Below are 21,150 nucleotides of genomic sequence, written 5' to 3'. Positions count from 1 at the left end.
GTGACTTGTAAGTTTCAATTAGTTGTCCAGAAACAGCCTCCTGATCTCTATTCCTAGCCTACTTAGAGAACATCCTTGTTTGATTCTCCATAGACATTAAAAACTTTTCTCTCTCTTTTCAGTTCAAGGTCAGTTGTAGAACCCTGGCTGGGAGGTGTAAGAAGAGGTGTGCCTCTAAGGCATTGTAATCACTTGTTTTCTAAGTATTAAGATAGTGCATAATAATAAACCACTTACGGGGCACCTGGGTGGCTCCGTCGGTTGGGCGACCGACTTCGGCTCAGGTCATGATCTCACGGTTCCTGAGTTCGAGCCCCGCGTTGGGCTCTGTGCTGACAGCTCGGAGCCTGAAGCCTGCTTCAGATTCTGTGTTTCCCTCTCTCTCTACCCCTCCCCTGCTCACATCCTGTGTCTGTCTCTCAATAATGAATAAACATTAAAAAAAAAAATTAAAAAAAAATAAACCACTTACAAAAAACACAGCATTGTTACCTAGATTAATAACACTGTTTTTTCTCTTCGCATCTTATCAGTTCACTCTCTCATCTAAATTCACTCCTATGCCAGAAGCAGGATTTCAGGAAAGAGATTCCTTTGCAAACTCCAAAGAGTACTTCAAATTAAGGGAAAAGAAAATGTGGTGAGAGTGCCAGAGAAAGCTTCTCAGAAGCTAAATCAATTCTTTGAAAAGAGATGACCACAAACATTAAGGCTTGACTTTTAGAAGCAGATAATTCAGCATTAAATGATGTGCAACATAATTGCTAGGAGTATATTTGTTTAAACACTGCTGCAGTTATTACCCTGTGAGAGGGATTTTTGGACTTTGAACATCTTGAGAGAGACCTTGTGTCTGAAACATATTTATTCCAAGTCAATAGACTTTGCTTACATTTCATTCTTGATTTTATTTCCCCCACTGAGAATGATATTAATCTTTCCCTAAAGAAGTCACTGCTACAAGGATGGGTAAAAGCAGAGAGTAGTCAAGGAGATCTCACAGGGGAGAAGGTAACTAAGCACCCAAATTCAAACACTTAAAACAGTTGCGAACCATGAAATCAGCCACTCGGAAGGTAATGGTCAAATTCAACCACACTTACTGAAAAGTTTACGTCGTGTTTGACATATTTCAAAACTCTTGAGTTTAAGATGACTAGCATATCAGGTTAGCAGAGGAAATTTTCTCTATTCTAATCTTATTCCATTATAGTGAACTATGGGGAGCTAAGTGTAAGTTTCCTGGAAGATATTTACTAAAACTGTCACCGTTCCCTGGTTGAACCTTAATCCTCACATTTAAGTGCTATGTGTAAGAATATGCAGAGAATGAATATCTATCCTATAAGTGATTTAGATTCAAAGAAAACCAGATTTATGCCTTTCAAAATCTTAACACTGCCCCAAAAATAATCCAGCCACTTACACTTCCTTTTGAAGAGGGTATTGGCTATGGGTTGTCTAAGCAGTTGTAAACTATGGAATAGAGCAGTATTTTCTAACTTGTACATGCATTAATATCACGTGGAGAGCTGGATAAGACACACATTTCTGGGTCTCACTTCCATGGCTTTTGATTCGGTAAATCGGGAGGGGAGTGTGAGAATTTACATTTCAGCGAGTTCCCAGGTGATGCCACTACTGTTGGTCCAAGGACCACACTTTGAAAACCACTGAAATAGACCAATCAAAATCGTTATAAGGACCCATAAATGGTGTGTGTGTGGGAAAGGGGATGTGGGGGTGTGTGGGTGTGGGTGTGGGTGTGGGTGTGGGTGTATTATCAAATTTTAGGGTATTTAGACCCTGGGCAAGGAATCCCTCTTAGCTGATTCTATGGAAATGGTCAATGTCAAGAAGAAAGCATAGACCAGACAAGTATTCACTGTAGAACTCAAAGGGCTTATAGACTGTTGAGGAAATAGGACAATGTGTAACCTTTGACCTGCTTACATTGAAAAGAGCTCAAAGGATGCATGAAGATCACCAGTAATACTAGATCCAGATTGGGCCTTGGGAATATGTGTATAGACTTGAACTTACCAAATCAAATCAAAAGAAATCAATGTTCAGTTTATTACCATGACATCATCATATCTTTACTGTGGGTTCTAAGGGGTTTTGTTTAAACAATTTTTTTCAGTTTATTTATTTATTTTGTGAAAGACAGAGACAGTGTGAGTAGGGGAGGGGAAGAGAGAGAGAGAGAGAGAGAGAGAGAATCCCAAGCAGACTCTGTATTGTCAGAGCAGAGCCCGATGTGGGGCTTGAACCCACAAAACCACGAGATCATGACCTGAGCCAAAACAGAGAGTCTGGAGCTTAACCAAGTGAGTAACCCAGGTGCCCCTAAGGGGTTTTGTCTTAACACAAATAGAGTAACCAAGAAGAGTATAATTTTGTCTAGCATTTCTCAAATAGAAAGGGTTATCATTGTAGTCATTATCATCACTATCTTTATTATTTAAACGAATTTGCTTCAGGCTAAGTAATTAACATACATTGTCTTACTAATCCATTTTTAAAAATGTTTATTTATTTATTTTTTTGAGAGAGATAGAGAGGTAAGCAGAAGAGGAGAGAGAGAGAGAGAGAGAGAGGGAGAGAGAGAGTCCCAAGCAGGTGCCTTGCTGTCAGGGCAGAGCCCAACATGGGGATCGACCTCAGATCCATGAGATCATGACCTGAACCAAAATCAAGAGTCAGACTCTTAACCGACTAAGCCACCCAAGTGCCCCTTAAATCCACTTTAACTGAAAACAAGGCTCTAAGAGTTGACATTTACACAGCTAACAAGTGGCGAAGTGTTTCTGACTGCTCACTTACTGTGAAATACATTCTGACAGTGGATATTTTAACAATTAAACTTTTGTTCACATAACTTCAAATTAGTAAAAAATTGAACAAAGTTTGATAGGACCAGGTGTTATTCCAAGAGCTTTCTGTGATTATACAACACTTGTATATTCCTCACTAGCCATATGCATTAGGCCAACACTGCCTGTAATGTTCAGTAGGCAAAGGTTTTCCTTAATACTCCAAGTTGCCCATCACAGCCTTATTTACCTCTGCTAGCACCAGGAAGATTCATTTAGCATCTTCACAGTCTTTGCATTCTTCCCAATCCTATAAAAAGCTAAGATGACCAGGTCAAACCTGTAACTTCTCTCTATACGTCATCATGAGAGAACACATTATATCAAAGGAATAAATGCTTCAAAAGGTGGTATTTTAATTGTTGACAAGTATCCCTAAAACAGCTTTTGTGTGTTTCTCCTTTTTAGAGCAGGGAAAAAGACAGGGATAGAATGGCAGGATGTGTTGTAGAGACTGGTTTGGATGAAAGGAAATCCTCTGTAAGGCCATCACGTCACTTGTTAATGACTTCACCCCTGGATCAAGAGTACTGTGGAAAAATTATTAATAAGCATGGAATGTTATAAGTGAAAAAATAGAAAGTTATTAGTCTTTGTGTATCTACCAGCATATATGTACGTGTATGTGTTATAAGTTTACTGCTCTAAACATTGTGTGTGTGTTATAAATTTGCCACTAAAAACATTAAGCATGGGGACACCTGGGTGGCTTAGTCAGTTAAGTGTCCAACTCTCAATTTGGCTCAAGTCATGATCTCAGAGTCATGAGATCAAGCCCCATGTGGGGCTCTGTAATGGGGGTGAAACCTGCTTAAAGATTCTCTCTCTCCCTCTCCCTCTGCTCCCCCACCCCCCTGCTTACTTCTCTCTCTCTCAAAAATAAATAAAAAGAATAAAACCCAGAAAAAAATATTAAGTATCAATGGGGACGGTTATCTGTATCACCAGGTAAGATCTATCTATCAGGCAAAGGGCGTAGAATGGCAGGAAATGGAACAGGAGAGTCTCATAGGGTACCAGAAGGAGAGAACTCTCATGATTGATGACGGGTTCAAAGCTGAGTCACTTCCCATAACACAAGCACATTCAATTGAGTTGTAGAAGCATTTGCTATGGAGAAATGGTAATGAAACTTAATAAGGGCTTCAGGATAAAACCCCAAATTTGAAACCTTGTTAGTGCCCTTGTATCACCCTGGTTTGTTATTCTTTCTGAGATTGGTCTGCAATTAAACCCATCTTTGAAGACAGAACTCCATAACAATCTCCAGAATGGGGAAGTCTGGGCTTATTCATTCATTTATTCTTTCTTTCTTTTTTTTTAAATTTTTTTTAAATGTTTATTTATATCTGAGAGAGACAGAGACAGAATGCGAGTGGGTTAGGGGCAGAGAGAGAGGGAGACACAGAATCCGAAGCAGGCTCCAGGCTCCGAGCTGTCAGCACAGAGCCAGACATGGGGCTTGAACTCATGAGCTGTGAGATCAGGACCTGAGCTGAAGTCAGCCGCTCAACCGACTGAGCCACCCAGGCACCCCTCGTTCATTTATTCTTTCAACAAATATTTACTGGCTGACTTGTAGGTGGCACAGCATTGCCATGTTTTCTTGTTGAACATGAAAGCAGAAAAAGAGTATAGCAGCCTAACTCTCGCAATCCAATGCCTGACAATGAAAAACTGGAAAACTGAAATGGAGATAGAGCTTGGTTTTGGTTTCCTCCGAAGTTTTTGAGTTAAAAAAAAAACAAACTTTTTTTTTTTTTTTTTTTAATTTTAGAGAAAGGGAGAGGGTGAGTGGGGAAGGGGATCAGAGGGAGAAACAGAGAATTTTAAGCAGGCTCCAGTGTTCTCCATGTTCATTCCAGAGCCTGACACTGGGCTTTATCCCAGGATCCTGGGATCATGACCTGAGCCAAAATCAAGAGTAGAAATCAAGAGGTGGATGCTCAACTGACTGAGCCACCCAGCGGCTCCTCCTCCTAATGTTTTTAGAACCCCCTGCCCCTCCTGCCAACTGAACTCCCTGATGAAGGTATGAGATTTATTGTGCAATGACCAGGGAATTCCTGGATCCTTGCACGTCTTGAAGAGGAGATCAGTATCATAGTTCACTGTGGCTTCCAAATGCTTTTGGTAAAGAGCTGGAAGGTTAGGGAGCCATTCACTCTCTGGGCTTTAGTTTCCTAGGTTTTAAATAGGCATTAAAACAAAACAAAACTGGGGCACCTGGGTGGCTCAGTTAGTTGGTTAAGCATGGGACTCTTGGTTTCGGCTCAGGTCATGATCTCTCGGTTTCGAGATGTTTGAGCCCCTCATAGGGCTCTGCACTGACAGTGCAGAGACTGCTTGAGGTACTATCTCCCTCTCTCTCTGCCCCTCCCCTACTCACACTGTCTCTGTCTCTCTCAGGATAAATAAATAAACATTAAAAAAAAAATCTACTTCTCAAAGAATTAAAGAGAGAACTTCCACAGGGAACCTGATCATAGAATGTGAGATAACACATCTAAAACCTCTAAAATAGGAACTTTAATCAGGATGGTCTGGTTCAAACTGCAAGGGATCTAAAATGCCACTTAAGAATGTCAGACAAAATGCTTCACCAGTTCAAAGTGGGGGATGATTTGTTTCTCCCTGGAGCCCCCTGTTGGATGTGTTTGGAGAAATTGTGCCATGGCAGTAAAAATCAAAAGACAAACCTGGCCTTTTTCCTGGAGGCATGCCCTAGAGAGCCCCCTTCATGATTTTTTTCCTGGGCGGAAAGAGAAAAAGAAGTTCATGGAGAATTAAAACCTCACTCTTGTCTTTTGATAAAGACATTTAGCAAGAATCGTCAATAGTTCCACAAGCATTAGTCACTGAGGGATCTAAATCACTGAAGAACAGAAAAGCCTGCTGATACAAGTTTCCTGTCAGGAATAATTTCGACTGACCAATCTGGCTGTTCCACTCAATGTGGCCACCGGTTCTCAAAGATGTAAACTTCTAGATGGGTGTTTAGGTCATGCATTTGTCATGCATTTGTCTATTTCATGTAATAAGAAAGAGACAGCAAGCTCCTAAACAGCAAGAATTGTGTTTCCCTGGTATAGGTTCTAAATACGTAAGCAAGTAAATAAATGCCAGCAAAAACCTATGAAAAGATTGATAAAATTATATTTTTACAATTTTTAAGGACGAGGAATGTGGCAAGAATGAAATGGAATAAAAAGAAGAAATGAAGCTATTAATTTATTATGTTATTTGACATAATTTGAAGATAAAGCAAATATGCCTAGAAGGCAGAGCCTGAGAAATCTGTAGGGGAATGGAAACTTATCACCCAGATTCTGCCTTATCTCTGGCCTTAGTGTTAAAACCACGTGTTTCCTTATTGCTCACATCAGTTATCTATTATTTGTGGTTAAAAGCATCATAACTGGTTCAACAACAATGTATTTACTTCAGTCTTTTAATAACCAGAAATGCATTTGTCTCCTATTCCAGACACTCCTTGTTATGTTGGAAAATCTGCGAAGTCCATATTAGTCATCAGATGGTTCTCCCCCGCCACCCCCATCTCCACTTTTCTTTATTTTTTTTCTTCTTTTCCTCCTCTCTGAGGGTAGAATCTTTTTTTATTATTTTTAATGTTTATTTATTTATTTTTTATTTATTTTTTTTTTGAGAGAGAGAGACAGACAGAGTGTGAGTAGGGAGGGGCAGAGAGAGAGGGAGACACAGAATCCGAAGCAGTCTCCAGACTCCAAGATGTCAGCCCAGAGCCCAAAGTGGGGCTTGAACTCCCAGACTACAAGATCATGACCTGAGCCAAAGTCGGACACTTGACTGACTGAGCCACTCAGGCGCCCCAAAAGGGAATGGGATAGTTCATAGTTATGGGATTATTTTCCAGAGGATGTTAACTCAGTCTTTAGAAATCCTGTTGAAATATTGCTACTTAGACACAGAAAGCATCTCTCTAGTGGCTGGGAAATTGCATGCACTCCAGAGCAAGACTTTTATTTCCTCCTGGACAATGATAGAGACCCTCTATCCTTATCTTCTTCTTTACTGCTGTTTATGTAAACCATCAGGGTTGAAAAGAAATATAACACGAGCCTCAAATGCAAGCAGGAAATTTTCTAGTAGCCATATTTTAAAAAGTAAAGAGAGGGGCGCCTGGGTGGCTCAGTCGGTTGAGCGTCCGACTTCAGCTCAGGTCACGATCTCACGGTTCGTGAGTTCAAGCCCCGCGTCAGGCTCTGGGCTGATGGCTCAGAGCCTGGAGCCTGCTTCCGATTCTGTGTCTCCCTCTCTCTCTGCCCCTCCCCCATTCATGCTCTGTCTCTCTCTGTCTCAAAAATAAATAAACATTAAAAAATAAAAATAAAAAAAAAGTAAAGAGAAACAGGTGAAATTAAATTAAATGACATATTTTTAATCCAATATATCTAAAATATAATTTCAACATGTAGTCAGTATAAAATCATTTTTAATATAAAATTATTAATGTTATTTTACATTCTTATTTTTGTAGTAAGTCTTCAAAAATCTTTGTTATTCTATGTTTCTAGCACTGCTCAATTTGGGCTAGTCACGTTTCAAGTGCCCAACTGTGCAGTTGTAGCTGGACACAAATCTCTACTTCTGTTACAGCCTAAGACCCATAGACACATAACATCTGATAGGTAACTGCTTTCCCTTGTTATTGCAATCATCATCAAACTAATGTCATTCTATCCTTTTATCTGATTGAATTCAATCTCATGTGTATCATAGTTTCTGATATTAACTTAACAAGACAGTCTTCCTGATAGGTCTAAGGGAGGCCATTTCTCTTTACCCAAGGATTTCCTTATTATATAATAGATAAGATTATATATATAATAGATTATATATATTATATATATTAATATATATAATTAATATATAATATATATTAATATAATAGATAATATATAATAGATTAATATACAATATATATAATTATATATAATAGATTATACATATATAATATATATAATAGATTATACATAATTATATATATAATATATGTGTGTAGAGAGAATATATTCTCTATTTTAAAAAGTGACTGAATGTTAGTTTACAGCTATTACATGGATGCATTGTAATTCATCCTAGGAACTCTACTTTTAAACTATGAATTGACCAAAAGTAAATATGTAGAAAGTATCTATTTATTCATGGTAAACAGAGTAACTAATGCAGCAAACAGATACTCACACCAAAAGCAAAACTTTGCTCTGTTGGCCTTTTGATGAAAAAGTGTTTTTATCTGATTAGTTGCATTCTATCTTGGGCAATAGATTAACTGAGTGTCCAAGAGACAGTGTATCACAGTGAAAAGAGCATGCCCATCAGACATACCACTTGGGTCTATTGCTTCCTAGCTGTGCAACATTGGGCATATTTGTTAACTTCTCTTACCCTCAGTTTCTTCACTTAGAGAAAGAGCATGCTACGACAGACAGTTAATTTTATATCAATATCCATTCTTTCTTTATCAGCCAAGACTCCTCAAACGTTAGCTAGACACCAGGATACCCAAAATGAAGTCCACATTTCCAGTCTCTCTTGCAGTTAGATATGTTTATGTGATAAATTTCTGCCCCAAGAGATAAAAATGGAGGTGGTAGGTATCTACAACTTCCAGGAAGTTTCCCTAAGAGAAGAGGGAGATCATCCTTTTGTTTTCTTCCCCACCCCCCCACCCCCCCCTCCACCTTCTGCAGGCTGGGATTCAGACACAGCAGGTGGAACTGAATCAGTTGTCTTGAAAAATGAGATGTAAGCAGCTTGTGAAGCAGAGCAGAGCAAGAGCAGGAACCTGGGTCACTTACGATTATGAAATCGCCACAAATGCCCTAGATCCTTTGCCCAGGCTCTTTGAGAAGAAAAAAACACATATTTCTATTTTGTTTAAGGTATTGTTATTTATTTTCTGTAACTTGCTGCTGAACCGAAGACATGCCTGATTCCTAGGGCTGTTTTTAAAGATTAAATGGGATAGTATATGTCAAGAACTTTATAGAGTTCCTGACACAGGGGAGTTATTAGAATAAAATAGCTCCATAAGAGTCATTCTAAGGGTCAAATGAAAAATATAAGGAAATATGCTTTTTAATCTGTAAATCTAAAAATCACTGTATAAATGTTGGTCATAATTATCATCATTAAATTATGATAAGGAATTAGCTAACTGCCAGCACACTCTACTTGGATCAATCTATCTAGGCCAATAAAAACAAACAGACACAGACTTCTTTACTTTTGTTAGGTTTACTTAGTTTTAGCCAATTGTGAATGTTTAGAGGCTTGCATTTTATTGATGCTTTAAAACTTTGATGCAATACTCATTTGAGTAATATACAGAAAATATATAGAACCCAACAAAACTAAAGTATCTTTTATTCACTTAATTTAACCTTTAGAAAGTTCTCCATTACAAGAATCAATTAATACTTGTAGTTAAAATCAATTACAATTACAAAGACTTGAGTAAAGTCCATCCTCTTCCTTCTCTTCCCCACCCCATTCTTTAGAATTAACTATATTAACAGTTTAATTCATAATTCCTTGTGAATAAATTTTTTTGGTATGGTGATATACACATTTTCTCTTTACAAAATAAATGCAATCATTCTTGCAGGAAGTTTAAAATTACAGAAAAGAAACTTTTGCAACAGCTTTTGGGTTTTGTGTCATTTTGTTTTCCGATTTAAAATATCCCTTGAACATCTTTTCCTGTCAGTACATATCCATCTTTCTCATTTTTAAGCACCTTCTAGGGAGTCATTTAAATTTCATTTTACTAACTAATTATTGTAAAATTATTTACGAAACAAAGGAGAGTGCCCTTGAAAAAAATAATAGTAGGTAGCAATTCTGAACATTGTGAGGATTTCATTAGATAATTCAGTAGAGTGCTTAGTAAAAAGTCTGCACATAGTGAACGATTAATAGGTATAAATATTAGCCATTTTGATAATGATAGTAATAATAATTAAAGTTGACCATTTCTCTGAGCTCAATCTCAATAAATTGCTATGGTCAAAGTAGTGGTTTCTTATCCCCTATATCTATAAAACATTACTCAATATATATACTATTCCTCATACTTTCATTCTGGACCCTACTTGGGCTTTGTCATATGGTGGAAGTGGGTGTCATGTTCTGGAGGACTGTCAGACTCAGGTTGGTTGTCTCCAGGATCTGATCAGCCCTTGACTATCCAGATCAGTGCCAAATCTGAACAAAAAAATATGGTCCACCCAACAGCCATCTGTTGAGGCAGCAAAGAAGGCATTTAGTTTCTAGGGCATTAGGGAACCTAAATGATCCCTTGTCTGAACAAGAGATGCCTGCTGGGTTGAGCCTTTGGGACCAGTGGGGATTGAATGGGCCTAATGACTCCTGAATAGCTACCAAGCAACCAGCCTGCCATGAGGAGATGAATCACAGGGTGCAGTGGGTAGCAAGTCCCTTGGAGGAGCCAGCTGGGGGTGTCTGCTCCCAGGAAGGGGACTGGCTGATGTGGACTAATGGCTCTGGGGCAGAGGGAGAGGGCTATGACAGGAGCTATCACTCAGAAGGGGCAAATGGCAAATTCAACTTGATAGATGGTAGCCTTCACCTTGTAAATCTGATAATTTTGCCATTCCCCAAATGCCTGAAGTGTAATTATTCCAGAGGCTGAAAAAAAAAAAAAAAAGACTGAATAAGGGAGAAAACGAAATCAACTTATTTTATAAAAACACACAATTCTGCCTTTAATAATGTTATGTAGCCAGGTAAATAATATTAAAAATAAATCTAAGAGCACCTCAAAAACTGGAATGTTCAGGAGTTTTACATGTATCTGAGGTTGGTAGTATCCTTTTCCAGAACATTTCTGATTTCTTGTGAAACTGGAGGCTTGAGTGGTTATAAGTGGATCAGAAGTGACACTGGATTCAGTACCATCATATACTTTTTTGCTCTGTACAAGAGCATTTGAGGCCCTGAAATCCATCCCTCACTGCTCTTGAAAAAACTCTGAGTCTTAAAGGAATGCCTTTCTATAGTGTATCCACCAGGAGTGGGAGCCTTATGATAATCCCCACAAAGTCTTGGCTGGTGGAGGTCTTGCCTTGACTGGCTGAGAGACCTAGGTTTGGATCTCAGCAGAAGTGCTTTCCAGAACCATCGTTCCTGTTTACATAAAGCCATTCTCAACCCTATAAGCTCATAGAATCATGGAATTTAGAACCAGTTAAATATCCTAGAAATGAAAAACTTGAACTCATTTTATAGATGAGATAACTGAACCATCAAGAAGTAAAGAGTTTTACCCAAGTTTAGATAGCTAATAATCTTATTCAACAACATAATATAATCTTTTATGAGTTCGTTCATAGTCCCATTTTTACTAGTGTATCACTAAAACTTTACTGCAATTTTTTTGAGGTTTAAGCTGTAATTTCAAGCAGACAGGTTAAATTAAGGGCAATTCTGCTTGCTGTTTAGGTCATAAAAAATGTTGGTTCTCAGCATAGACTTCTATATTTGACTACTTTACTGCTCTTCTAGGTTTTCAGTTAAAATGTGTGGTCATTTCCTCTGATAAATCTTTCCCTTCCTCTCCAGCATAGGTTGGGTATCCCTTCCATATGACTGCCCATCACTTTAATTTGTCTCTGATAACATTTGTGACATTATATTATAGTTGCAATTTATATTTTGATTCCCCCAAACCTGTAAGCTCTGTGAGATGTAGGATCTAAATGGGCATTAGAAGTACAAATAAATGTAAAGAATTAAATAGTTAAAAAGTTTATAAAATTTACAATTACAGTTTAGAATTTATAATTACAAAAATTAATTTACAAAGTTTTAAGATCTCCAAGTAAGGAGGACAGAACATAACATGCCTTAGCAGAGTTCTCTGTCTTTGCCTTTATGTGTCTGTTTACAAGTGGGGCGTTGGAGGTTTGTGGCAGACACCATACAAGGGAACCCCCATGATTCCCGCCTCCTGTCTCCCTTCCTTTCTTTCTTCCTTACCCCTAATGGAAGGCTAGTTATTTGTATAGCATTAGTAAAACTGGGCCTATGTGTGTATCATTAGTATGATACATTAGTAAAAATGGGACTATGAACAAATAACTACATAAAGGTTCACACCTTTCTGCAATTCTCTCCCCTTGCACGTGACCAAGATCTTTGACCATCTTCTAACCAATGAATATGGTAGCAGTAATGAGATGTCACTCTTGAGATTATCTTACCTTCTAGAAGACTGTCTTGCAGGCAGACTACTCTAGAGGCGTCCTTGCTGGCTGGGAGAGGTAAGCCATGGGAAAGCCCATGTGGTAAGAAGCAGTAGGCAGCCTCTAGGAAAGGGGGGTGGCGGCTAGGAACTGAAGGCAACCTCTAGCTGACACTCAACAAGAAGCTAGGGTCTTCAGTCCACTGCAAGGAAATGAGTTCTGCCAACGACCTGAACGAACTAGGAAGCAGATTCCTCCCTAGTTAAGCCTCCAGATTAGAATACGACCCAGCTGGTACCTTGCTTGCAGCTGTGTAAGACCTTAAGCAAAAGACCCAACTAGGTCAGGCACAGACTCCAGACTCACAGAACTTGTGAGATAATAAATGGGCGCTGTCTTAAGCCACTAAATTTGTGGTAATTCATCACACAGCAAGAGAGAACTAATATAAGGTGTTAGGTTATAAAGATGCTACATAAATAACTAGCCCTCCATCAGAAGGAAGAAAGGAAGGAAGGGAGAAAGGAATACAGCTTCAGTTAAAGTTTCCAGATTTTTTAAAGGGCTTATTTGGTCATTTTAAAATCAGTTTGGAAACATTCAAAGGAGTTATCTTAAAAGATTTTAAGACAACAGCATACAAAAAATATTTATGTGACCTGCAAGGTTTAGATTTGGGTGAATTCTATGAACATACGGGACCAAAAAAGATCTTAAGAAGATAGGTGATCTGTTTTTACTTCAGGTAAAGTTTTCCCCAAACCTTCCCAAACGTACAATGACAATGATGATGACGATGTGAATATTACCATCTTCTACTTACCGAGTTCCTCATATACATCACACAGAATAGGAAGCACTGACTTTATGGAGCACTTACAATTGCCCATGTACTGTATGATGAACTTTAAGTAAATAACCCTATATTAAATAACAATAAGCCTTTCACAGTAAGACACAAGTATTGCTTTCCCCCATTTTACACACATCTGTGCACTCACATGCTTCGTATGCACGCAAAAAGAGACACAGAGAAAAAGTGCTTTGCTCCAAGTCAATCAGCAATTAAGTTGTGAACTGTGATTCAAATACGTAATTAACAGTTCCCACTACTGGAAATTTCCACAAACAATCAGATTTCCAATTTTCATGCCATATTTTAAGCCCAAGGATGTTCCATAGGCAACCATCCTGATTTAGTCCTATCATCTGATATTCAAAAACCAATGAATATGCTACAGAGTGAAACAAGTTTAAAAACTGGGAAAAGATGTGAAAAAGACAATTCACAGAAAAGAACTGCAAATGGCTCATAAGTATACAGTAAAATGGTCACCCTCACTAGCAGTCAGAGAAACAAATCAAAATGAGAAGTCCCTTTATATTCATCACGTTGGTAAAAACTAAAACCTTCAATAATACCAAGTGTTGGTAAGTCTTGGGAACCTTTGTACAAGGCTATTGGCTAACTAGAACTGATGAGACCAATTTGCAATATTTGGAGAGATTCACCATGTATATTTTGAAAACCTAACAAAGTGTCAACTCCCTATTTTATAGAAGCTGGGTCCAGGTGTCAACCTAGACCTGTTATTGAAGGACTGGATAATTAAAAAGTGTTGGATGCCTCCTATGAAATAACATGTAGTGGTTAGAAGCTATGAATTAGTATGTATAACATCATCTTAAAGATAAGGCATTGAATGAATAAAAAGTACAGGAGAGAGTAAAGAATTAAATCTACTGTATAAGAACACTTCTGAATATTAAGATGTGCATACAGGGGTGCCTGAATGACACATTTGGTTAAGCATCTGACTCTTGATTTTGGCTCAAGTCATGATCTTACAGTTGTGAGATCGAGCTCTGTGTTGTGCTCTGCTCTGGGCATGGAGCCTGCTTAAGATTCTCTCCCCACCTCTCTCTCTGCCCTTACCCCTGCTCATTCTCTCTCTCTCTCTCTCAAAAAGAAAAAAAAAATGCATACATATAATCAGTTTATGTATTTTTATTTATTTTTTTAATGTTCGTATTTTGAGAGAGAGAGACAGAGCATGAGCAGGGGAGGGGCAGAGAGAGGGGGAGACACAGAATCTGAAGCAGGCTCCAGGCTCCGAGCTGTCAGCACAGAGCCTGACACAGGGCTCAAACTCATAAACTGTGACATCATGAGCTGAGCTGAAGCTGGATGCCCAACCGACTGAGCCCAGTTTATGTATTTTTAAAGAACATTTACAATAACCTACATCAAACTCATTAAAAATGGCTGCATGTAGGCAAGGGAAAGATAGATGAGGTGGGGGCAGGGGGTAGATGGATAGGGAAGAGATTAAAAGAAAAAACATATGAAAGAAAAAAAGGTGGGGTCTTGACCGGACTAATAATTGTTCATTATGGACTAAAGGGTATGATTAACACATCCTTCAGCATTTGAGGTCCCCCAAAAGACAACTAAAAATGCTGTGGAATGAAATTTTATTCTTATAGGCTGAAGACCTTACACTGACCTGAGATATTTGAATTTAAAAATGGATACCCCACGTTTTACTGGGGAGAAGAGCCACATAAGGATAACACACTCTCAAATGCTGAAGAGAATAGAGAGATTTTTTTTTTTCTAAAAATAAAGTGGGTAATTTCTTAGATTTGTACTTGGAGAAAATACAATGATAAATGTTTTGGCAAAGTGTTAGAACTTGTGCATTAGTCTTGCCTTAATGGAAGAGAATCTGTTGAAATCATTACATTTGAGCAGAGCAATCTTGTAGTAGATAATGTATCTATGAATAAACAGCCAAAAGAGACTTAAGCCTGGGTTTCATGGTGCATTCCACTTATATACTCTCTAGTCAAGGACTGTGGGATCTCCATGCTCAGGTCCTTGTTAACACCCAGCTCAACAAGGCAGGACATACCAATGGTGTGTGTGTGTGTATATATATGTGTGTGTGTGTGTGTGTGTGTGTGTGTGTGTGTGTGTGTGGTGTGTGCATACACATATTATTCCAGTCAATCTGATTTCACAAGGAAGAAATTACAAGGAATAGCTGATGTATGCCTGTTCTTTTTTGTTTTTTTGTGTTTTTTTTGTTTTTTTTGTTTTGTTTTGTTTTGATGTATGCCTTTTCCAAACCATTACACATATTTGACATTGTTTAGACATGTGGTTAAGAATACATTTACCATCTAGTGTTTTAGAACTCACACAGGAAGTTAGAAATTATAAATGAATGAAGCAAGAAATAAACAAATGGAAGCAAGGCAAACAAAACAGAAAATACAAGGCACATACCTCTGCTGTAAATACAATTATCACTTGGCTACAAATTTGAGGGAGTATGTCCTACAGTAAATGTTATCATTTGGTTGAAAATGATTTTTGCCTATTTTGAAAGGTAGCAGATAGATGGAGGAAAAAAGAAAAAACTAAGGTGAATAAGAAATTATTCCATTTAATGATACAGAGAAGATTATCATGGCCCTTGTGCAAGGATGACATGCAAATTCGTGACATGTTCCATATTAAAAAAGGGAGGGGGATTTACTCCATTTATCTATACCTTTGGGGAATGGTGTTTTATGTAAGTGATCCATCACTTAACCCTATGACTACTTCTTTTTAGTTCACCCACCTCTTTTTCTTAATCTAAACACTTTCTGTAGAATTTTCTAGTTTGTACAGTGAATAAAAATTAATGATATACTTTTAAGCATAGGATCACTAGATCAACTATTTTATTATGACAAAAGGCAGTAATGTGTACAGCAGCCATTGGGGTGTAAAGGCTTAGCATTATACAAATAGCCCTGAACTTCCACGTGTTTACAAATCCAGTCTGCCTTTTATTAGTGTCTTCCTTCTCAATTTCCTGTCATTTCTTTCCGCCATGATTGTTTTAGCTGTTCCACCCTTTGTTGGCTATCCCCATGCCTACCACATTCACATCCTCTCCCACTGGAAAAGGATCCATGGACTTTGTGACAACCATGAAGAGTAGTTGTTTTCTCCTTATTTCCTGGTGTGTGTATCCAACTCAAACACCTAAGAGACATTCTAAAAGTGTGGTGGATCTAGATTAGAAAATCTTTTCTGATTGAAATTATTTTAAATGAGACAGTCATAATTTTTATTAGGATTTTCCTGTTTACTAATAGATAAATGTGTCCCATTTGGAGTTTATAGTTCATTTTTTTCCACAAGGCGATCAACCAAGACACCAGATAAAATTTTATCAGTACCTATTTTATTGTGCTGCTCCTGCATTTTACTAGTGAAGTTCAAAGTAAGTTTTTTTTCTTTGCTCTCTTCTGCTTACTCCAAAAATTTCCAGAGGCTAATAAAATCTGAATCTTAATAAGGTCTTAGCTATAGTAACAGCAAAATTTAGCATAGCTGAAGAGATATGAATACAATTTCCCAGGCTTTTTTCTCATTAAAATGCTACTCTTCAGACACATAGAGTAAAACTCATGAATGAAACTACGTCTATATACTTAGCAGTAGAACTGTAACAAAATTTCAGTTAGCAATTTTTCACTGGAGGTCCTTTGAGGCTGAGCTTTTAGCACTGGCGGACAGTACATAAACTACGACCTACGAACATAAGCCTTTCAGACACTAATACCATGCCCTGTTCATAGTAGGTACTTTAAAAATAGTAGAGCACCATTTCTCTTTCTTTACTCCTTAAAGTAACCTTAACTAGGAAACATTTCAATCTCATTTCTCAGAATGCAAACAAAAAATAACAATAACCACTTGGCCCTACTGGGTCAGGATGAAAGATTTACCTGACCACCCAGGCTGGTTACAGAAGCTCAGCAGTAAAACAATTTCCGAGTTGGTCTACATTCTTCCAAACTAGAGGCTTCCTTAACCATGAGCCACCACCCCGCCTTGCAGGACTATCATGGATAGAGTTGAAGAAGGGTTGGGTGATCTGGGCTGTGCATCATGTCATGCAATGGCCATCAGAACAGCATGAGGACAACTGAATGCCCACGTGAATAATTCTCAGTGTGCAAGCACAGAGTGCACACAGGACAGCAACACTTAAAAGGTCTAAAAGCATAAACTGCAATATGCTAGACTGCCACAGTCACACTCCAATTCAGTAATGTCTTCAATCAGTATTAATGAAAGGTGCTTTTTCAGGGGTTTACAGGTTATTTTCCTGAAGGGAATGAAACGTGCCAGAAGATCATCTTCTAATTCCTATCTTTGTTTCTGTAGTACTATTAAATAATCACATACAGTCAACTCTAATGCCCTACTGAGACAATACTCCTGTGTAAATATAACATTTTCAGTACATCCTCAAGTCACAGATATGATACATCACAAATTTACATGTAATGCATTGTCTCCAAAGAAAGAACTCCATTCCTTAAAAAGTGACAAAGCATTTAGGCATATTTCTGGGCAGTAACATTCAAATCAAGATTACCAACAAGTGATAGGTGACAATTTTCAATGAAGAAAGCTGTAGAAGATAATTGAATCAGTTTACCATTTGTAACAGAAAAAATAATCCATATTAGATGTGTTCTGTGATACTTTAAAAACTTCTCAATACTGACAAATGAAAAAAATAAATGTGTATGTATCTATTTTTTTCTTCTAATATACATATACATATAAATTATAAGAACTATCATGGCAATCAAAAATTTTGTGTAATTTTTGGGGCCCCTGGGTGGCTCAGTCAGTTAAGTGGCCGACTTCAGCTCAGGTTATGATCTTGCAGTTTGTGGGTTCCAGCCCCGCATGGAGCTCTGTGCTGACAGCTCAGAGCCTGCTTCAGATTCTGTGTCTCCCTCTCTCTCTGTCCTTCCCTCATACTCTGTTTCTCTCTGTCTCTCAAAAAATGAATAAAAATGTTAAAAAAATAAAAAAAGTTTTATGCAATTTTTAAGTCTGATTTAAGAATGTCTAGTGGAAAGCCCCTTTTAAAATAATATGACAATAATTAAAACATTTACAGTTCACTAAATTTAAGAATATTCTTTTACTTTCCACCTTAAAGGTCAACAATTAACCCATGTTATTATAATTCATTTTGTAATTTTCCTCAATTTAATGCTTACAAGATTAAATTATCTGCAACTTGTCTTTAAAATTCTGGGATTCAAAATTCTTTCTAGGTTTCTGAAAATATTAGTATTTTTTCCTCTGTGTAAGTGGAGCGACTATTATTTTTTGGTGTGGAGGAGTTGCTTTAAAAAAAAATACAGGTAAATGTGAGTGGGCATTCAGTTACACACTATTTTAGTTTAAAATGGGAGGGGATGGCAGTGGAAAATACTCACGAAAAGATACCTGTCAGGCAGACTCTTCAATTCATTCATTTTATATTTTCTTTCTTTTTTCCTCCTTAATGAATGAGAGGAAAATGCATCTTTGGCATTCCAAGGAAGTGATTCTGAAGTGTAATCTCCATCAGATCATCTAGAAGAACAAATGTCCAATGACGTGGTATTAAAGGCAGTACATAAGGTTGTTCCAAAGACCAGCTGAAAGCCTGAAACCCCGTCAGTAGCCATGACTGAAGCTCATCATGTTTGGACACTGCAGCTGAAACCTCCAGACTTACTGAGCAACAATGAAGATATTGTACAATCAGCTAGGATTACAGTGAAGAAAAACAAAATGCTCTCAGATCATAACAGAAGTGATTATCACGAGGAAAGAGAAGTGACTGTTGGGTTTAAAAGGCAACCAGAGCAAAATAAAAACAAAAGTAAATACAGAACATTAGCACCCTACCCCAGAGGATGTTAAAATCACAAAGAAAAATTTCCAAAGGAATTATAATAAGCTCACACATGAAAAAGCACTTACACAATCCATTGTAGGATGTACACTTTGCTAAATGATCTGCAAAATTAGAAAAAGAAACTGATTCATTGTAGAGGTGCATTATCTAAAAGTACACAGTGTCCAGAAATTCTATTGCTTCTTTCATCAGAATCAATGTGAGGTTTGCACTAGTAAAGATGGTGAAGTTATTTTATAAGAGGAGGAGGAGAAGGAGGAAGGGGAGGAAGAGGAGGAGGAAGGGAAGGGGGGGCGGGAAGAAAGCTAGAGAACCAGTATCAAGTCAAGAAACAAAAGGGTTGGAGAGGGCTTATTGGAATATAATAAAGTGCCTTCTTTTTCTTTCAGCTAATATATAAAAGTTAAAAATTTCCAGTACTCCTGAAAAGAGATTTCTACAAATAATGCACCCTTTAAATACCATTCAACAGCTGTTGTTGAAATTTGGCTCATGAAAAGGTTGCCAGAGGGGATGGACATGGGGGGCGGGGAATGGGCAAAGTGGGCAAAGGGGGGCAGGAGGGGCAGGCTTCCAATTATGGAATGAAGAACTCACGGTGATAAAAGTTACAGCGTAGGGAATACAGTCAATGGCATTGTAACAGTGTTGTAGGGTGACAGATGACAGCTACACTTGTGGTGAGCCTAGTGTAGACTTGTCCAATCACTATGTTGCACACCTGAAGCTAATGTAACATGGCCAACTATTTTTCAGGTAAAAACAAAAACAAAAAGCTGCAGTTACATCTTTCATCAGGCAAATGACACTAGGCACATCAACTAGTTATGCAATATTTTGCCACTGTTTTGTTTCATGTATACTTTTGTCAACGGTGTGTGACGGCAGTTCTTGTCTTTTTATGTCCCAATGCACCTGATGTAAATATCAGTCTCCTATCAGTAATAGGGATCACTTGACTAATCATGAATGCTTTCGTAGGAGATGATGCTAAGTAGTAGAATTTTTCTCCAGTGGGGAGATGAGAAGGGACTCCAGCTTTAAACACCTTGCTCAGGAGATTCTTATAGGATACCCACGGGTTGTAAAGTGCTTCCCTTTTTGAGAATCGCTAATCTTCTCAAAGGTTATAAACCTCTTCCCCCTTTGAGAATAACTGATCTTTGGAATGAAGATAAGGAATTTATATATTTTCTCCATTCCAGGTTAACAAGCTTCTAGAACATGGTCTGTATATGTTGGATTCAGCAAGGGCATTCACTAACCCACATTTGGTAGGGCTTGCACTTTTATTTTTTCTTGTAGCAATGAAAGATTTATGCCTATCCATCACTTTGTTGTGATCGCCACCAGAAGAAAGTTGTCTGGGGTTAAGGGTATAGACAGGCCATGGGATAGATGAAGTTTCACTTTGGCTTATCTGCTCAGCCATTCTAACCAACACTAAGAAACCATAGATCAAAGTCACATGTTTACAGTAATATTAATGGCAACCTCACGTCTAAGTAAATTATCTGGTCCTTTCACTCAGATGTTTGGATCTTAGGAAGATGAAGGAAGAGGTCAGGCAAGTCTTGGCTGTGACAACATTCACTAGCACCTGAAACAATTAGCTTTAGTAGCCACATACGTCTTTAAGTGCTTTGTAACTATTTGTCTATCCCAATGATTGAAAACAACTGTATAAAAAAGTGATCTCCTTATAGATGGGCATTGCATCACCAGCGGTTTCTGTAGTGGGCACCATCTCCCTCTTCAAGATCAAAGCATTCCTTCCCCCAGCTGCCAGGTTGTGACTGCAGATGGTTCACAGCTAAGCCCCTTTTTTTAGGAATTATCCTTGGCCCAAGATTATATCCCCTACTGGAGTGAGGGAAGGACAGCCTGCACACAATGCAGGGCCAAGAGGTGGGTGGAGGAAGTGAGGAACTGGCCTTGGTGCTCAATTTAAAGGGGGGCCCAAAACTCAGTAACCAAGATAAATAATATTTCAATTCACTAGTTTTTTAAAAATAAAAAATGTAGGGACGCCTGGGTGGCTCAGTCGGTTGGGTGTCCGACTTTGGCTCAGGCTCACGGTTTGTGAGTTTGAGCCTCGCGTCGGGCTCTGTGCTGACAGGTCAGAGACTGGAGCCTGCTTCAGATTCTGTGTCCCCCCTCTCCCTCCGCCCCTCCCCCGCTTGTACTCTGTCTCTGTCTCTCTCTCTCTCTCAAAAATAAATAAATGTAAAATAAAATAAAAAGTGT

At 38.2% G+C, this 21,150-nt stretch overlaps 1 protein-coding gene and 1 non-coding gene across 2 annotated transcripts in view; one reads left to right on the top strand and one right to left on the bottom strand.

The window, feature by feature from the left end:
- Window positions 1-18,579, bottom strand: part of GALNT3 (polypeptide N-acetylgalactosaminyltransferase 3) — a 97,732-nt gene extending 79,153 nt beyond the window's left edge. The window contains exon 1 of the mRNA XM_019458245.2: window positions 18,447-18,579. The gene's annotated coding sequence lies outside the window, so the exon portion shown is untranslated. The remainder of the gene's footprint in view (window positions 1-18,446) is intronic.
- On the top strand, window positions 15,553-15,654 carry LOC128772710 (U6 spliceosomal RNA). Its single transcript, XR_008416874.1, has one exon. It is a non-coding gene; the product is annotated as a U6 spliceosomal RNA (small nuclear RNA).
- Window positions 18,580-21,150: the final 2,571 nt, after the last annotated feature.

The sequence above is a fragment of the Panthera pardus genome, unplaced genomic scaffold (assembly GCF_024362965.1).
Source record: "Panthera pardus isolate Hobbes unplaced genomic scaffold, ASM2436296v1 HiC_scaffold_10, whole genome shotgun sequence".
NCBI classification, from domain to species: Eukaryota; Metazoa; Chordata; class Mammalia; order Carnivora; family Felidae; genus Panthera; species Panthera pardus.
Note: the sequence above shows the minus strand (reverse complement) of the source record. Positions and strands in the feature narration are given on the sequence as shown.